The following is a 16,282-nucleotide window of genomic DNA, read 5'->3' as shown; positions in this document are numbered from 1 at the left end:
TTTCCTTGCCTCCAGGGTTCTCCACACTCCAGCCAAAGTGGTTGTCTTAAAACATAACTCCGACCTGCCCCTCCTGCTCAGAATCCTCCAGCGGCTGGTCTTCAGGGTGAAGCCCAGGTCTCTCATGTGACACACAGTCGCCTCCGTGAACTGCCCTCTGTCGAGGGGCCAGCATCACCTTCCCCCTTCCACCCCCCAGGCCACCTGCCTCAGGGCCTTCACCCCCGCTGGCTTCCCTCTGGGCTCCATCCTGCCCTTTGGGACTCAGACCAGGTCAGCCCTGCCCTGGGTCCCTCCCCGCACTTCCAACAGGCCTTGTGACCTGCTTCTCCTAGACAGCGCTTTCTACACTGTTTTGCTTGTTCTCAAAGTGTGGTCCCCAGACCAGAAGCAGCAGCAGCTCCTGGGAACTTAGAAATGTAAATTCTTAGACCCCACTCCAAATCAGAAACTCTGGGAGTGAAGCCCAGTGGTCTGGTTTAAACAAGGCCTCTGATGAGTCAGACGCTCGCTAATGTTCAAAAGCCACTGCTGTATTGTGATCATATATTCATTTGTCCTCCTCTTGAGGTTGAAAGTTTTGAGAGGATTAGAAAGGCCAAAGCTTCTTCATCAGCTAATACAGTAGCAACTGGCACATAACAGATGCTCAGTGAAAGGGAAGGTAAAAGGAAAGAAGGGAGGGAAAAGGAGGAGAGAAGGAAGGAAAGAAGGGAGGGAGGGAGGGAGGTGAGAGAACAGGCAAATAGCTACCTACAGTCCTGCTGACAGCGCAGTTTGTCTTTCTGATCCTCCAAGTGTCCCTGGACCAAACCCACCCCAATTTTGGCATTTCCTTGGCCCTCCACCCACCTTACTCTAGGTTAGGCCCAGAGACAGTGAGGGACACAATCCCTAGGCACCTGTCATTGCTGGTTCAGAAGGGGCAACAGGACCCAGCCCCGCTGTCCATGTGCTTTTGCTGCCTTCTGAGGGTGTCTTCGCAGAGCCCGTGCCGGGAGAGGCTCTTTGCACAGATGGCCAGGGATGGTGTTAGAGCTTTACGTATTTGTCAGCAGGAAGAGATGATGGACCCTGTTGTCCTTGCACCCTATGGTGCCTTCAGACTTTGTTTCCTGGCATGTATCCGTCTAGTCCTCTGGAAACAGGAAGAGCTCAACATCCAACCTTTTTGTTCTCAGTGGGTCTCAGTTTGTGGTGGGTGCTGACCACAGGTCCCAAGTGGTCCACAGAATCCGTGGCACCCTGTTTCTAGCCTCTGCTTCCCAGGCCTGCTTCCAAGGTTAAAAGGTCTCTAACTTGTACCCTGAGCACAAACCATCACCAGCATAACTAACAGAGTCAGCAGAGAGCCACCGGAAAACCCACATCCACGTTTCTAGAAGCCAAGCGGGTGGTAGGCTGGTTTTTGATGCAGAAGCCTTCAGAAAGCGTGTCCAGGATGCTGCCCCAGCCACCCCCTCTCATGCAATGAGAAGGCAGTTAGAAAGCAGGGTCGAGCTGGGCTTCTGCAAAAGAGAGGAGCTGGGAGAAGGAGGAAGAAATCACTGGTTATTGAAATAGATGTTTCTGCAGAAAAAGCTGCAGTCATCTTCAAATTGGCAAAGAAAATCACAGGCCCTGACCCCCCACCCAGGGAAAAGTGAGACCCTCCGCACTGGGCTCCCAGCCCTGCGTGGGTCCTGTGGGGCTCCCCTGTCTGCAAGGAGCTTTCATCCGTACTGTGCCTTAGAACCACCAAACCCCTCTCACTTGAGCTGCTAATAATAATCCTGTATTTGAAAACTTCTTCAATGATATCAAAACCTTTGGTACACTGGATTTCACCTAATCCTCACAAATATCCTGGGCAGATACAAGATTTCAGTAGCCCCAGGTATGGATGAGAAACCCAAGGGGACTGGTCTAGTGAGGAGAGGAGAGGGGAGGGGAGGGGAGGGTAGTTGCTCAGGGCTTCAGGCGTGGAGGCCTGTCCTCAGCCCACCGCCCACTGCCTCACTCAACTGATAAGGGCAGAAAGGAAAAAGAACAGAAAAAAAGACAAGCCTGGGAACCCTGTGGTGGAGACTGAATCATGTCCCCGACAAAAGACGTGTTCAAGTCTTGCTCTGCAGTCCCATGGGGGTGGACCCATTTGTAAACAGGACCTTTAAGGTGTGGTTATTAATCAGAGTGTGGGTGCATCTGTGAACAGGGTCTTCAAGGACCCTACTTAGAGGAGCTGGATGGAGTCAGCTGGGCCTTCATCCCAGGCCTGCAGTCCTTACAGGCCAAGGAAACCTGGATGCCAGCAGAAGAACCAGAAGCCAGTGGCAGCCGGGAGGCGAAGCCGTGTGGCGGGCAGAGATGCCAGCCAGGTAGCTCCCAGGATTGTGGCGGGTCTGCCTCAGAACCCGAAAGCTCTGGGAGACAGCACGGCCTGTGAAGGCCTTGACGTTGGGCTTCAAGCCTCCAAAACCGAGAGACAATAAATTCCTTGTTGCTTAAACCAACCTGGTGTGCAGTATTTTTCTCTGGCAGTCCTGGCAAACTAAGATGCCCCGGCCCAAATAGAGAGTCTATAAGTTGATACCCTCTAGACACGTGAGAAGGAGGAAGGACATGGGAATGGAGAGGAGGCAAAGCAGAACAGGTCTCCGGTTATATTCTGGGCAGTTATTCTCTGCTTACCCACGTAGTGGACACTCCCCAATCCCAGGCTTGCTGAGGGGCAGGGGGCAAGACCCCACCCTCCACCCCAGCACCCAGTAGACTGGCCCAAGGGGCAGGTGATTCCCCAGAGGGATGTCTGCTTGATGGGATGAGCTGGGCCTTATCGTAAGAAAACTAGGACATTGGGATGGATGGCAGGGGGCAGAGGCTGTGGGGATGCATCAGGGGTTTGTGTGCAGGGGCCCTGGGTGGTTGCAATGGGCCACGTGTCAGCTGCTGTGTCCCGGGATCAGAGACTGGGAAGGTGGGACAGGGCAGAGCGAGGTCTGAGCAGAGGCAAAGAGAGGTGGAGAGTCATCTGGGAAAGCCCTGCCCCAGCCCTGGCCTCCATTCCCAGTGAGACCCACCTTGCCCAGGATTCCTGACTGTACCCTAGAGTGGACCACCCCTTCACGTAAGCTAGTGTGGCAGGGCTTCTACTACTACTTAAATTCTTTAGTTGGAGAAGGGCAAGAGCTGGGAGCTAACCCCCATCTCCTCCATTTGTGGAAACCTAGGGCCACAGCTGTTGGTGACTGCCCTGGCCACGCAGAAGCGCTCCGGGTCCCAGACAAGACTGTCCTACAACAACCTCTGTGTTACGGAGCCCAAGAGGGCAGCAAGCACAGTCTGATCTTCCAGCTAAATGCAAATCACTCTGTTTCTAAACACAGCCATACAGAAAGGCCTGAAGACCTCTTACCATCTCCTTAGAGTTTCAGGGGCACACCAGGCTCTGCCTATGTGACAACAGATTTGAGTTTGCACAGTTGATGCTGAACACCACGGCCCAGCTCTTTTTAGGTCTTACCTGCAACTGCACTGATGACCGTGGTGGTGAGAGCAATTGCTAAAGAATTATAGTATGTTTGTTGAATCCAGATACAACTTTGCTTTAGCTGTCTCACTTGGCCAGAGGAGTTGGCATATGTAAGTGTGGATTCAATTAGGCTCCCTGAAATAATAGATGTGGGAAAATTAAATATATTTCAAAGTCTAAGCATACTTTTTTTATTAAGATATATTCATATACCATACAATCATCCGAAGCATATAATCCATTGATCACATTGCCATCATATAGTTGTTCATTCATCAGCCCGATCTATTTTTTTAACATTTTTCCTTGTTCCAGAAAAAGTGAATGCAAAAATAAAAAGTTAGGAGTAAACAGAACATCCAAATTGTCCCTCCCGCCCTATTTTTCCTTTAGTTTTTTTTCCCCATTTTTCTACTCATCCATCCATACACTGAATAAAAGGAGTGCAATCCACAAGGTTTTCACAATCACACTGTCACCCCTTGTAGGCTACATTGTTATACAACGGTCTTCAAGATTCAAGGCTACTGGGTTGTAGTTTGATAGTTTCAGGTATTTACTACTAGCTATTCCAATTCATTAAAACCTAAAAAGACTCTATTGTGCGTAAGAGTACCTACCAGAGTGTTCTCTTGGCTCCTTTTGGAATCTCTCAGCCACTGAAACTTCATTTAATTTCATTTCACATCCCCCTTTTGGTCAAGAAGACATTCTCCATCCCATGATGCTGGGTCTAGATTCCTCCCCGGGAGTCATATTCCACGTTGTCAGGGAGATTTACACCCCTGGGTGTCAGATCCCACGTAGGGGGGAGGGCAGTGATTTCACCTGCCAAGTTGGCTTAGCTAGAGGGAGAGGGCCACATCTAAGCAACAAAGAGGGATTTAGGGGGAGACTCTTAGGCACAATTATAAGGAGGCCTAGCCTGTTCTTCATGGCCACAGGCTTCCCAAGGGCAATTCCCATGATAGAGGGTTCGGCATATTAAACCGCCAGTCTCCAATGTTTGTGAGAATATCAGCAACGATCCAGGTGGGGAAGCCCAACACCTCTGCATTCTCCCCCAGCTCCTCAGGGGGGCTAAGCATCCTTTTCAATCTATTAATGCCCACGTCTTAATTTTTTTCTTAATTAGGTTAATAAAAATAGCTAACATCTTTTGTGTGCTTACTATGTGCAAGGAACTTGTAATTAATCATTCCATTTAATCCTCACAGTAACCTTAGGAGACAGGTATATTATTATAGAAACTGAGGCACCAGGAACCTTCCGGTAACTTGCCCAGGGTACTCAGGCAGGAGGTGGCAACCCCAGGCCCCCTCCTCAGAGGTTCACCCTCTAGACCTTTTAGCCCAAATTCCCCAAAGCAGGTTAACTAAGGAAACATTATTGCTTGTTTGTTTGAGGCACAGACAGGGAAGATAATTCAGGAATTTGTAATTGCTCATCCCTGCTGGGAGATATTAGCCAGACATTAGCCGTAACATGTGAATCATGACACTTGTTTCCGGCTGAGTTATTACCTGTACACAATGGCATTCACCAGCTTGCCAGCTTGGTGTAGAAAATGCTGGAAAAGTCCTCACTGCTCAAACAGGAGTTCAGGGCCCCCACTTGCCCCATGTTGTCGGTGGGCAGCCCCTGGCCTCAGCCCTGCATCTGTGCAGAGGGTTGAGACATTTTTAGGGACGTTGATGTAACACAGCCCATCAACTCTTCAGACACCCTCTAGCAACACGGTCAGTTCAAGGGCAGCCAGAGTCACTTGACAAACCTTGATGGAGTGAGTTCTCCTGTCCCTCCACAGCCCTTGCCTTTGCCAGGGACGGAGGCCCAGGGGTAGGGACTGAGCTCTGGGAGCCTCCCCTGTGCCCACACTTGCTGATCTGTGGGAGACCCAGGACACACATCCGAGAGCCACCCAGGCCACTTCCAGCAGGGAGGTGAGCAGATTCCTTGTGAGATCCAGGCTGGGCAGGGGGCGAGGCTGCCCTGGCATTTCCCCTCACTCTAGGGCAAGCTGCCCCTTCCCTGTGCTTCAGCTTCCTTAGCTGTCAAAAAGGAGGGGCCAGGGTGGCCTGGGTGGGAAGGAGATGTTCAGCTGTGGCTCTGAGGGGCAGACACAACACTTTGCTTACTCTTGGGTGCAGGGCTCACCTGGGACCCACCCTCGCCCCCAGCAGGGGATCTGCAAATACTGCCAGCACCCACGTCTAGGGAGATGCAGGGCCTTCACCTTCACCATGACGTTTGAAGTGAATATTGTCATGATGGTGGTTAAAAAAAATAAGAGGGCGTGAGAGGCAGCATAGTGGCCCCAAGATGTCCAGGTCCTAATCCCCAGAGCTGAGAATATGTCATCTTATGTGGCAAAAGGGACTTTGCAGTGTGATTAAATTAAGAATTTAGAGTTGGGGAGATTATTCCAGATTATCAGGGAGGGTCCAGTGTTGTCACAAGGATGATGTGAGAGGCAAGCAGGTCAGAGTCTGAGAAGGAGATGTGACGTTGGGGAAGCAAGGGTCAGAGCGATGCGGGGCCACCAGCCAGGGAATGCAGGCAGCCTCTAGAAGCTGGAAAAGGACAGAACACGGACTCTCCCTTAGAGCCTTCCGAAGGAACGCAGCCCTGTGCACACCTTGATTTTAGCCCAGCGTGGCCCACTTCTGACCACCAGAAATGTAAGATAATAAATTTGTGTTGTTTTTAGAGATTGAGTGTGTGGTAATTTGTTACTGCAGCAGTAGGAATATTATCTACTAAAAAAAAATCTCAGCTCCAAAAACATCTCTCCACCTCTCTGTGTTCTAAGCACAAAGTCCATGAAAGATTGTCTTTGCTCCCCAGACACAACCGTGCTGTCCCCTGACCCCTCTCATGCTGTTCCCTTGGCTAGGAAAGCCCTTCCCCTCACCGCCCCCAAGATTCCATCTGGGAGTCAGCAGGAGGGGCTCAGTGAACCCCACCTGGTGTCCCCCACCAGGAATTGGTTTATCCTCCTTGTATGTGCTCCTACCATGGCATTAAATTACTCTAACTTGCATTTGAATTACTCATTCATTTATTCATTCAACAAACATGTTCCGAATGTCTGCCATATGCCCCAAGGGCTGCTCAGGTGAACAGAGGGGATGAGAAGCAGCAGCAGCTGACACCACACAGTGGGGGGGACACAAGGAAGGTGCTTCATTCCCTGGTTGCCAAAACACCATGCAATGGGTTGGCTTAAACAATGGGAGTTTTTTGGCTCACAGTTTTGAGACTATAGAAGTCCAAAATCAAGGCGTCATCTAGACGATGCTTTCTCCCCTAAGGCTGTGGCGTTCCGGGGCCGGCTGCCGGCGATCCTCGGTCCTGGGCTTCTCTGTCACGTGGCAATGCACATGGCGGCCCCTCCTGGCCTCTCCCTTCTCTTGCAGGCTCCCCTGACGCTCAGCGTCTGGCTGCACCTCTGGCTTCCTCTCTCTCTCTGTGGCCTCCCCTCTAAGACCTTCAGTAATAGGGTGAAGACCTGTGAAGAGCTGGGCCCACCTTAACTGAGTCACCTCATCACAGGGTCCTGTTTACAAGGGTTCACACCCCCAGGAATGCACTAAGTTTAAGAACATGTTTTTCTGGGGTACAAACAGCTCCAAACCACCACAGGGCAAGGGCCGAGCGATAATACGACGAGTTGTCCGGTATTTTTTTTCAAGATTCTTGTTTATACGTCCATGCTATATAGAATTTCATTCTCTTTTCAAAGTGTAACATGTTTATCTTTTCCATGAGATACTTGTTTAAAATCTACCTCAAGTCTCTGGTGCACAGGAAGCCTTGGCCTGGAATCCACGGCGCCTGGAGGTGTCCGCAGGTGCCCAGCGTTGCCTCCAGTCCGGATTCCCTCCCACCTCCCTCCGCCTCTCCCAGGCCACGCGGGAAAGTGATGCGTGGCCCCCATGGGCCAAAGGTGGAGGACGGGTGGAACGGGCCGGGCTGAGAGGTGGCCAGCTGTTCCTGAGCACGCCCAGGGCAGGGCCGAGCGGTATTAAGAGTTCCACATTCTCCAACTAAAATTATTTTTTCAGTAGTGCCAGCCTTCGCCACCTCCCCTCCTCTAGAAACCACAGGAAGAGATGGTTCTAAGTTCTTGGGTTCCGAGGGTCCCAGGCTACATCTGACTCATTTCTGGCTCAGTCCTGGCCCCTCAGGACCCCAGGCTAGTGGGGCTCAGAAAGGCAGATGAGCGCAGGACGAGGGTCTGCGGGCAGAGTTGCTTAGAGGGGAGGGAGGCCTAGGAGGAAAGAGGCCATGTTTCCTACAAAATGAGGCAAGAGCAGGGAGCACAGGGTCTTCCCGCCAGGAAGACACTAGTGCAGCCGGCCAAGCCCTAGCTCCCAGGCCACGTCACATGTGCTCCCATCGTGCCTCTCCTTCCCCTCTCATACCTTCAACTTGCTTTATTTTTCTTTCCAGAGGAACTGCAAGTTAATCCCAGTATCAGGCAAGTGCAGTGCTGTGATAAGTGCTTAATAAATCTCTTGTTGAATTGGGGGGTGGGGGACAAAAGTGAATGAATGAATGAATGAATGATTGAAGGAAACTCCTGGGCTCAAGATTTATCTATTTTTAGACTCTTCACAGATCATCTACTTACCTTTCTCCATCCTGTTACTCAAGCCCTCCTTTGTGGGTTAAAAAAAAAAAAAATGTGGCATTCAATTCATTCATCAACAAAGCTTTTATTTAGCTCATACTATGTAATTTTCATATTTGGTTATTTATTAGCCCTGAGGGAATTTTGCATCTGGGACATCCTTAGACCACATATCACTGTCTCTAAAATGCAATTTCTAGAATCCCAAGTCATGTAACAAGGGATAAGTTAAGGGACAGTCCTACAGGATTCTTTGCCAGTAATGAAACGTATTCAAGAGCGATGAGATGTCAAAAGATGCCCAAGTTTTCAAATATCTACAAAAATCCAAACCCTGGACCACATCTGCCTGTCTGTCCAAACAGGTAATTATGCTTTGCATATTAAAGTCTTATATCAATGACCTATCCAGTGCACACACACAAAAAATAGATTAACCTTTAAGCCAAGTCATGTTCACCATTTTCCTCCTAGAAAGATGAATTTATGTGATTCCGTCAAATCAGTACCAGCCTGACCTTTAAACACATCAGTGTTTCTTGGAAAAATATTATGGCTGGGAAGCCAACTGCGGTAAACAATATTAGCTTCTCCTACCCAGTGTTGAGCCACGCTGTGCTGCGGCTTATCAAAATAAGGGGTTGGAAGTCAGCAGGGTCCAGAGCTCGTCTGACAAACTCCACAGGATATGAAGAACAATGTAAATGCACCGGAGTTGGCAGGCATATTTCCATATTACTGTTCCAGAGATAACTGCTGAGGTGAATCATTTCCCACCACCTACCATTCCAAATTATTTCAGATTCTGAAGGGACCCTATTTATTTCATTGGTAGCTAGCAATTTACTTAGCGGAGGATCATTATATTTACATGTCTGCGAAATCCTCACAATAATTACACATTTGAGCTGTCTCAGAGATGCTATACATATTCTCATTAGTCACATACTTGCAAGGATATTATCAAGTTTTTTTGCAGCAACCTTCGCAACGTACCTGTAAAGCACCCGACTGCATGTGAACTTTGATTCTCGTAGTTTTCTTACACATGAGGTTGCTCAACAGCAGGATGGCCTGCATCCACATGCAAATGCTTACAGGATGCTGCGAAATCGTCTTAATTTCTCTTATCTCCAGATAACTTCAGCGTGGCAGCCATGGAAGATATCGTATTGTACAGCAGGGAGAACAAACCTAGCTGAGATCTGAAATTACTTTAGGTGCTTACTGAAAAGTACCATAATGGGCACTATTTATAAGGCAGTAGCTTCCTTCCAAACCTTAACGTCATCAAAGGAGAATTAGAAGGCATTTGTGATTTCCAGTGTACTCAAGCAATGTCTCCAGGTTGAATTCTCAGGAAATGTTTGTAAGGCCGATTGGTTTATCTGAAAGGTTGATTTTGCCGTTTTAGAGTCAGAGATTACGAAAGGGAACAGACTGCCTAGTGGGCTGCCCATTTCTGCCTTCCCAGAGTTTATTTCAGAAGGGCCTGCTATTATAAACATGGCGATTCTCGGAGCATCTATAATCTTGATAGCAAATAACGATTTTCCCTCCTGAGCAGTGATTCCAGGAGAACATAATAGCCATTGAGCTCAGATCTGGGAGGTTTCTATTGTATTTACTGTAGTTTACCAGAACACACTGTTTTGTGGGGCCATTCAGGTTACATGTGGCTCCCCGGACAGAAGATAAGCTCTGTGAGCCCATGGACTGTATGTGCCCTTGTTCACCTTTGCATCCCAGCACCTAGTGCAGCTCCTGGCACACAGTAGGTGCTCAATAATCACCTATTGGCTAAGTAAATGGCTGAGTGAGTTATCTGGGCCATCTCCCTGCCATGAGCATTTAGATGGGATATGATAGCCCCATCTCATATTTGAGCGGTCTGAGAAGCCATATGACTTTCCCAAGTCAGCGGAAGCCAGAGTGAGAAGTCAAGTCTCCAGACCTGTCTGGCTTCATCACATTCACCCGTGCATTAAACGGTGATTTAATGAGCACCTACGGTGTGCTGGAACTGTGCTAGCATGGGAGTGACAACAGTGAGACACACCAGTGTGGCCCTCACAGAGCTTCCAGTCTAATGGGAAAATGGATGGTTAGCAAAAGTCACAAGAAAGAGCATGCCCAGAGTAGGGCAATCTCCAATGAGGAGAATGTGGTCCCAGCTGGCATGGCTGTGTAACAAACAACCCCAAGGCGTGGTGGCTTCATAAGAATGTTGTGGGGTGATGGAAATATTCTCTATCAGGGTTGTGATGGTGGTTTCATGACCATGCATTTGTCAAAACTCATCAAACTGTACACTAAAATGGGTAAGTTTTGCTCAGTATAAATTATACCTTAATAAACTTACTTTAAGATTTTTTTAAAAAGCAGAGCTTAAAACAGCAACCCTGTATTGTACCCACATATACTGTGGGTCGGGAACCTGGGCTGGCCATGGCAAGGACGCTTGTCTCTCCTCCGTGAAGCCGGGGCCTCGGCTGGGAAGACCCGAGGCTGGTGGGATCCACTGGCTGAGGGCTGGAGTCACTCAGAGGCCCCTTCCCTCACTCGTGCAGTGCCGGGGCTGGGGTGGCTTGCAGAAGTCACACATGGGCTCTCCATCCAGCAAGCCATTGTTGAGTGCCTAGTGTATACCAGGCACATATATAGCAGTTACCACAAAAAATATCCCTGCCCTGTTGGGCCTGACAGTCCAGGGTGGGAAGACAGGCAACACACAATAAACATTAAAAATAAGTAAAGTCATGGTATGTTAGAGGTCATAAGGGCATGGAATAAATAAATTTTAAATAACATTTCTAAGAAAGGTAAGGGAGATCAGGAGTTGGGGGAGGAAATAGTCTCTGTATAAGGAACCTCCAGGAATTGTGGGGTTGGTGGTCCTGATGCTTTGTTTTGCCAGGGCAATGGTGCAAAATTGTATCTCCTTGCGGTTTTAATTGCAGTTCCCTGGCTACTGGCAAGCTGAGCATCTCTTCAGATGTTTGGCAGAGGCTGCCCGCTAATCACCAAACACGGTTCCTCTTTCCCGTGGGCAGTTAAACTATATTCTCAGCCTCGCTTCCAGTTAGCCGTAGCCTTGAACTGGCTCCCGGCCAATGAACAGGAGCTTTAGTGCTGGCCTCATGTGGCCTCACCCAGGAAAACCTCCCACGCAGGACCCTTCACCCTCTTTTCTTCTAGCCCCCTAGTTCTTAGGGCAACTTTGGGAACTGCAGATTGAAGATGGCAGAGCCTCCTGCAGCCTGGGAGCCTGGAGGGCTGTGAGGGGCAGAACCTCGCCCCCTTCCCTCACCAACCCAGAATGTTGTCCCCATTTATAGGAACAAAAAACAAACTTGCATTGTGGAGTCTGTATGTCTCAGCAGCAAGCCCATCCTAATACATGTTCCCTGCTTATTTGGCTTCTCTCTTCCATAAACTGCCTGCTCTGGCCCTTTATGTGGGGTTATTTATACTTTTTTATCTATCTGTAGGATCTTTTCAAAGTGTGGTCCCTGGACCCACAGAATCACCTGGGATCTTCTTAGAAATGCAGATTATCAGGCCCCACTCCACACTTACTGAATCAGAATCTGCATTTTCAAAAGATCCCCAGATGATTTATACGCACTGAAGTTTGAGAAGTACTCTGCTTCGTGTGTTCTGAAATAATTCTTCACCATGTATACGCATTGAACGCATTCTTTCAATTGATAGCTTATCTTTTCATTTTTTTGGTGCTATCTTCTAAGGTACAGATTTTTTAAGTATTTTAACATTACAGAATTTACCAATATTTTATTTTATGGTTTGTCCTCTGTCTCTTAAGAAATCCTTCTCTTCCTGAGGTCAAAAAGATATAATGACTATTTTCTTCTAAAAGTTTTAAAGTTTTTCTTTTCACAGTTAAATTGTTATTCCACCTGGAATTTATTTTTCTCTGAGGTGTAATGTAAAGCTCTAGTTTTATTTTTTCATATGGATAATCAATTATCCCAGCCCCATTCGCTGAATTATCCATCCATTCCCTACTGATTTGTGATGGTGCCCCAGCTGTATATCAAATTTCCATACATGTGTGGCTCATATTCCTGGTCTCCCCATTAGAATTTTTCTATTTTGTTGTCTGCTTTTTTTCACTTAACTATATATTGTGACATTTTGTCCACATTGTTAGGTATTCTTTTACAGTATAAATTTTAATGGCTGACTCATATTCTACCATACATTATTTTGTTAGACGGTTATGTTGTTTCCAGTTTTACTGCATTATATATAATGCTGGTGTGAATACCTGCCCCCAAATCTTTGCACACATGCATATTGATTTCCTTAAGATAAATTCTTTGAGGCAGAATTACCAGGTAGGCTTATTTTAAGGCATTTGATAGATATTGCCAAATTGCCCTCCAGAAAAAACTGTACCCACTTGTATTCCCACCTGTTTCCTGTCACCTTCCATGACAGTTAAACACTTCAGCATTTAGATCCCTGCCAATCACACAGGCAAAAATAAAGATACATTATTGTTTAATTCATATGCCTTTGATTACAACTGAAGGCCAACATTTTTGTATTGTTTTGTTTGTCTGTTGTTTTTGGTGTTGAAACCTGGGAGTGAAGGCCAATATTTTTTTTATATGTTTATTGGCCTTTTGTATTTCCTTTTACTTTGTGAGAGAATGCCCTGTCCTAAGCCTTTTTTTTTTTTTTTTTGGTAGTTGCGTATGTTTTCTTCTTATTGATGGATACAAGCTCTTTATATGTGAGGAATGATAACTCTTGGTTATGTATGTTGCAAATATGCTTTGCCTTTTACTTTTGCTTATGGTGTTTTTCAATGTGCAGAGGCTTTAAATTTTGACATAGTCAAATCTAGCAACATTTTCCTTTGGTATTATGCTAAAAGAAATAATAAAGTCCTAGCCCAAAATATTCTATTCCTCTATATTTTTTTCTCTCAGTTCTTTTAGAGTTTGTTTTTCACATTTAACTGTTTAATTCATTTGTTAGCTACCCTCGACATTCAGCTGGCCACCTGGGTCTTTCCTGACTTCCCTGGCCAGGTAAAACCCCCTGTTCGCCGCTCCCAGAGCACAGGTAGCTGGCACTTTTCACTAACGTTTGATGGGCATGTGATTATTTGATTAATGGCTGTGTTCTGCCGTAGCATGCGAGCCCTGTGAGGGGGAGAGTTGTCTCTTTTCCACCCTGCATCCCCAGTGCCCATCAAAGTGACAGGGACATGCACCTCCTCATGTGTTTCCACTCTTCTTTTCCTGGGACACCCGAGGATTTTTTTTTTTTTCTATCAGCCCCTACCAATATGTGTAGCACAATTAAAATGCACATAGACATATATGTGGACATGTATTCATGGATGTGTATACAGTGATATAGTTCTATAGTGCTATAATTCTATGCCATCCAGCTTTTCTCTGACTTGTAGACAGATGGGTCTGCTTGGGCTCAGTCTGCCATGGGATCCTCTTTTTACCTGCAGTCGTTTTCTAGATAATCCTCCCGGGCTTTATAAGCAGACAAACATCATATATAAAAATAATTTCATTTATTTGTTTATTGCATTGGCCAAAACTTCTAGAACATGTAGTTCTTTTATAATCCAGATTTTTAAAAAGCTATATAAAACCAAATTAGAAGAAGATGGCTATGTTATATTTAAGTTGTCATTTCAATTATAAATTTTAAATGATATCCAGATGGTCCCCTGATGTGCTCACAAAAATAATTTTTGCCATTCTCATATCAGTACTAACAGCAGCCCTGTCCACCCCACCTGCTCAGAGCTTTTTTGCACCTCTGCAGTAAGCCCAGATTCCTGTCAAAAGCAAGGGTCCAGCTGCCTCCAGCCCAGAGGACGAGAGGGGGCCACAGGGCAGCACAGTGGACAGGTACATCCCCTGGGTGTTGGTAAAGCAAGGGCCCAGCCCCAGCTCTGCTGATGGGCTGGCACTCTGTCCTGGACAAGTCCCTCTCCCCACTGCAGGACCCATCTTCCGACTGTACGATGGAGGTCCCTGCCTCCCAGCTCTGCAGCTGAGGACCCTCGGCTTCTGCTAGGATGCTTCTTCAGGTGGTGAGGGGTGGGGAGGGGTGGGTGGTCCTGCTTACCTCTGGACATCAATCTCTGAGCAAGGTGACCCTCGTGAGCGGGCATGCGAGCCAAGGGACGGCCTGAACACTTGAAAGCCTGCTGCAGCAGGTGGGGTTGAGGATATCCTGATTGGCTGAGTTGGGCCTACATAGATCACAGAGAGAATAAGCCCTATAGCACCCTAAACCTATCACAGGGGCGAACTACCCCAGAGCAGTGAAGCCAGGGAGGGACTAAATCAACAGAGAGCACAGCCAGCAAGTCCAGCGGAAGCAGAGACAAGGGCTGTAGTGAAACCACAAACCCTGCAAGGCCAGGCATGCACCACCCTCAGGGGACCCTCCCCACATCCTGCCCCATCACCCCCTCCCCACACTGGTGCTCCTGGGTGTCATCGTCCCCACCACCAAGCTGCCCACTCCTTGCAGTCAGGGAACCTGTCTTGTCATCTTTGAGTTCCCCTAGCACATTTTAGGCTCTCAGGTGAGGACTTGTTTTACTTTTTTCAAAGCACATTTTTTTTTCTTATTACAAAAATAACAATGCTCATTTGAGAATATTTGGAAGAAGGCTACAGAAAAATTAACATAATTACCCCATCCAGAAATCACAGATTACATATTGGGGTATTACATTTTCTCTATATCTGTTTTCTATGTGTTTTTGTTTTTTTTTTTTTTTTACAAAAACAATCTTACTAGACGCATAACCTATAAACATTGCAAACATTTCTTCCATCACTACATATTCTTCTAAATATGATTTTTAGTAGCTACATAATTTTTTATCTTGTACCTAACCATTCTCCATTTGTTAGATATTCAGCTCTGGTCTGTTAGCTATTATAAATAACTCTGCAATAAGCCTCTTTGCCCCTAAATCTCTGTCTAAGTATCTTGTCGAGTTCTTAGGGTAGATTCTCAGTAGGGGGCTTATTGGGTCAAAAGGCATGAACTTTTTTGAATGCTGGTGATATCTAGTACTAAACTTCTTTAGGGAAATGTACCATTTCTGGCTGAAGTTATCCATCTCAATGAATCCTTGCCAGAATTAGGTATTTAAATCATAATAATAAAAATCTTTGCTTGTTTCATAGGGAGAAATAGAAACTCATTGTTGCTCTAATGGGCTTTTCTTTGATTACTAGTGAAGCTGAATGTTTTCTCATTTGGTTACCGTCCATTTGTAATTTATCTTTTGTGGATTTTTCTGTTCATTCCTCCTTCCCCTCCTCCACCCATCCGTTCCTCTGACAGTCTTTAAACCTGTGCTGAGCACCTATTTGCCAGGCCTCGTCCCAGGGACCGTGGAAGACGTGCACCTGCGAGAGGCAGCCAAGGACTCAAACATACCTGGGCGACACTCGCCAGAGCCCTGCCCGGCAGCTCCGACAGTCGACAGTCGCCGTGTAATTTTCAACCTGTCTGTGAGGCCACCGCTGCGGGCAGCCTGGCTACTGAGAAGCACTGTCATTCGGCATTAGCTCATCCTTTTCAGTCACAGCCTTGACGTGAAGCTGACTTTGAAATCATCCCCGTGATTGGCCGGTTTTTCAGTGGGCCCAAGTCATTCCCCAATCACACAAATCATCCCCAGCCCCAGGGACGAGGGGTGAAGCCCTGGAGGTATCTCATAGGTAGGTTCAAAGTGACTCGGTGAGTGTGAAGTCCATGCCAGCTCTTGCAGCCTCCCTGTGAATGTTATATCAGCAAATATGTACCCAGGGATTTAATAAAGCATTAAAGAAAGGATCGCATCAGAGGCAAATTATTTTGAGTGGCTGTCTACGCAGTTTGAATTTACAAATAATCCGCTGCCTCTTTGCTTTGGCTCTCGAGACAGAGCTTGAGGGGATGTCAGCTGTGCTCACTTTAGCCTCCAAATGGACACGCAGGTGGGGACTGGCTGTTTTAAGAGATGTTTCTAGGCAGGGCTGAAAGGTTTCCTAAGATCCTGACTTCTTTCCGTCTTGTCATCATCAATTCTTAATTCTCCACTTTCAGGGTTATCTGTGGTAACTTTT

At 47.0% G+C, this 16,282-nt stretch overlaps 1 long non-coding RNA gene across 1 annotated transcript; it reads right to left on the bottom strand.

Moving 5' to 3' along the window:
- Window positions 1–240: 240 nt before the first annotated feature.
- Window positions 241–15,728, bottom strand: LOC119510930. Its single transcript, XR_005212070.1, has 4 exons — window positions 15,612–15,728; window positions 14,277–14,403; window positions 3,503–3,646; window positions 241–1,524 (listed from the first exon to the last, which is right to left on the bottom strand). It is a non-coding gene; the product is annotated as an uncharacterized LOC119510930 (long non-coding RNA).
- Window positions 15,729–16,282: the final 554 nt, after the last annotated feature.

The sequence above is a fragment of the Choloepus didactylus genome, chromosome 15 (genome assembly GCF_015220235.1).
Source record: "Choloepus didactylus isolate mChoDid1 chromosome 15, mChoDid1.pri, whole genome shotgun sequence".
NCBI classification, from domain to species: domain Eukaryota; kingdom Metazoa; phylum Chordata; class Mammalia; order Pilosa; family Megalonychidae; genus Choloepus; species Choloepus didactylus.
This window is presented reverse-complemented; position numbering and strand designations above follow the sequence as displayed.